This window comes from Schistocerca cancellata, chromosome 2, assembly GCF_023864275.1.
Source record: "Schistocerca cancellata isolate TAMUIC-IGC-003103 chromosome 2, iqSchCanc2.1, whole genome shotgun sequence".
Classification (NCBI taxonomy): Eukaryota; Metazoa; Arthropoda; class Insecta; order Orthoptera; family Acrididae; genus Schistocerca; species Schistocerca cancellata.
In genome coordinates, this window is record NC_064627.1 from 103,245,755 (window position 1) to 103,248,945 (window position 3,191).

A 3,191-nucleotide genomic window follows, 5' to 3' on the forward strand; every position below is an offset into this window, starting at 1 on the left:
CTTGGTAATACTGGGCACTGATGGTGGTTCCCCGTTCCAGGAACTCGACAAGCAGTGGGCCCTTGTGGTCGAAAAAGGACATCATGACCTTACCAGATCTGGTGTGCACGGCCTTTGATTTCTTGAACGACTCAGACTGTACTAACTGTACACAGCCTTCATCCGTCGATACATTTCAAGGCCTCCAACTCCCTCCGCCGACAAAACTCGAGTCACCCTGAAAGTTAACCCTGTGGGGCTGTTATATAAAATGATTGAGAATGTATGCAAAGTCTAGTTTACTGACAACATTTATTTTCCCAAAACAGAGACAGACATAAATTATGCTAAACGAGTCATGATTGAATACCGTAAACAAGTAACAGGTGGTTTAAGACCAAAATGGACAAGGATCCTGGGCGGCAGAAGTGAGTCAAGTACTCTGTCCCCAAAAATGTGGATAACGGAATCTGAATTTATCTGACGCTAAGCAGACTTTGACTGTTCAAATGTACAGAATTATCTCTATATAGGTGCAGCTGAGAGCAAGTGGCGATTGAGATCTGTGCGCTCTGACAAGGCCAGAGTAGCTGTACATTACCCTGTCTGCTTCGTACGGCGATGTAACTTGCAGCTGGCGAGATGAGTATGGCGGAGATGAGAAGTGAGACGACACCTGTGAATCGATCGCGGCCACGAAAGAAATGCAAAAATCTCACAGCCTAGCGATCAGGCAGACAGATCGCAATGTACTCTCTACCAGAGCCCTGAAATCACTGTAGATTTCAGTGTCTGTCACACCCGTTCGCTGGTCGTACCAAGGACCAATTTGGCTCACTTATACAGCAGAACACACAAGGATATCAAACGTCAAGACTGGTAAACCAAAAACGAATAAGTGTGCCCTCGGTAAACGAGTATTCCGAGATGTCTGAAGTCGCACTGTCAGTACAGTAAGAACTTCACCGCAGGCTCCTAAGTCTAAACTACTCACAAGTGAAATCAGTCTCAGGTCAGGTCCCAAGCACCAACCACACATGCCAGAGCATCGACCAGAAGTTGCTCTTACCAGACCAAAGTCCAGCACCCGAGTGCTTCGCACCTCTTCAGTCTGCTCAGGCAGACATTGCTCAGTGCACGAAAAACAGCGCGAACGACACCGCCTTCACGCTGTCTAGAGGCGCTAAATCTCCCGTCCCACATGACAGCACAAACTCATGTCTAACCAGGGCAAGAGTGCTTCCCACAGCAACAAGTGAACAGATACATTCTTATAGATCTTCATCTAAATCGCCTGTGCCTTGGAGCTTGTTAGTCCTAGTTTTCAGGTGTAATAAAGCTCATATCTGTAAATGTTTCTGAGACGTCAGAGTTTCTTACACAACCAAGGTGGCCGGTGGTTGTGGGTCGCAGGCCTATTTGCAGTATCAGCGAACATGAAAACTTGTGAATTTTTATTATGCGTGGCTCTGCACCCAACGCCTGATTTACAACTTCACTCCCTTCAGTCCATTGTCCCCAGCCCAGCCCTCAGCTGGCACCAATGCAGGTATTGCGGCATTGTTCTGCTGGAGACCTGTCTCGACGAGGGGCTGCTCTGTATGCCCTGTACGGCTGTGGACCTGTCCAGCGAAATTTACTGAGGGATGGGCTCGCCGCCAATTGCTTTCAACTCCAAACATGCCATTTCTACAAGTTAAGAATCATAAACATTCCTCATGCTTTTAGTGCCCTACCAGGCTCCATCAATGTCTGCTCAGGCCATTAACTTTCTAGAGTCTCGTTCGAGCTACGTCAGGTTGTAATAAAATCTTTAATAATATTCTGTATACGAAAAATAGGCGGGAGACTAACTTGTCCCCTCTCAACTCCCTGTTATTCCTGCTTACTCTCCTGCATGTTCAGTAGTGGACGATAACCTGTGTGACCACCTTCTCTTCGGCGTGAAACAACACCGCCGGTATGTAACAGCAAACGGTGCGCAAGTGTCACTTTCTCTACTAATAGTTGGCTGCACCATACCTGCAGTTACGCAATGCCACCTTGACGCACTGACCAGATTTCATTTGAATGATCCTCATTTAAACATACACACATAGATTTTGCCACTGATACCATCAACACATAATTGGAACACAAATATGTAGAATAAGTGTAAGTAGGCTGTTTATGTTTTCTTATTGGCAACGTTACGTAGCGCTCTGTATGAAAATCTCTGGCTGTGCTGTGTGCAGTCTGTGGCTAGTTTGCATTGTTGTCTGCCATTGTAGTGTTGGGCAGCGGCAGCTGGATGTGAACAGCGCGTAGCGTTGCGCAGTTGGAGGTGAGCCGCCAGCAGTGGTGGATGTGGGGAGAGAGATGGCGGAGTTTCGAAATTTGTAATACTGGATATTATGAACTGCTATGTATATTATGATTTTTCAACACTATTAAGGTAAATACATTGTTTGTTCTCTATCAAAATCTTTCATTTGCTAACTATGCCTATCAGTAGTTAGTGCCTTCCGTAGTTTGAATCTTTTATTTAGCTGGCAGTAGTGGCGTCGCTGTATTGCAGTAGTTCGAGTAACCAAGATTTTTGTGAGGTAAGCGATTTGTGAAACGCATAGGTTAATGTTAGTCAGGGCCATTCTTTTGTAGGGATTTCTTAAAGTCAGATTGCGTTGCGCTAAAAATATTGTGTGTCAGTGTAAGCACAGTCTTGTACAATTTTTCTAAGGGGACGTTTCATAAGTAATCACATCTTTTCCAGTCTTCATCTGCGAACTTGTGTATCCAGTGACAAAGCACTGGAGTTAGGAATTAGTTCACTTAAGGGGGCACACTTCTTGTGAGATATTTCCATAAGCTGATAGACAGCTCACACACATACTCTGACAAGACAAAACACTATGACCACCTGCTTAATTAGTAGCTGGTCCATCTTTGGGACGCAATACGTCAACGATTCTGCGTATCATGGATTCGACAGTTCATTGGTTGGTTTGTTGAGACATGTTGCGCCAGATGTCCATGAACCTCGCTGATTTGTATACACGACGATGGCGCCCGATAACGACCCAAATGAGTCCCACACGACTCACGTAAAGCGAATTTCGTTCTCAGAACATCAAAGTAAGTACACTATCACGCTCCTCAAACCACTGTCGTAAGGTTCTGGCTTCGAGACACGGACAGTTATCCTGCTGGACGATGATTTCGCCGGCGGGGAA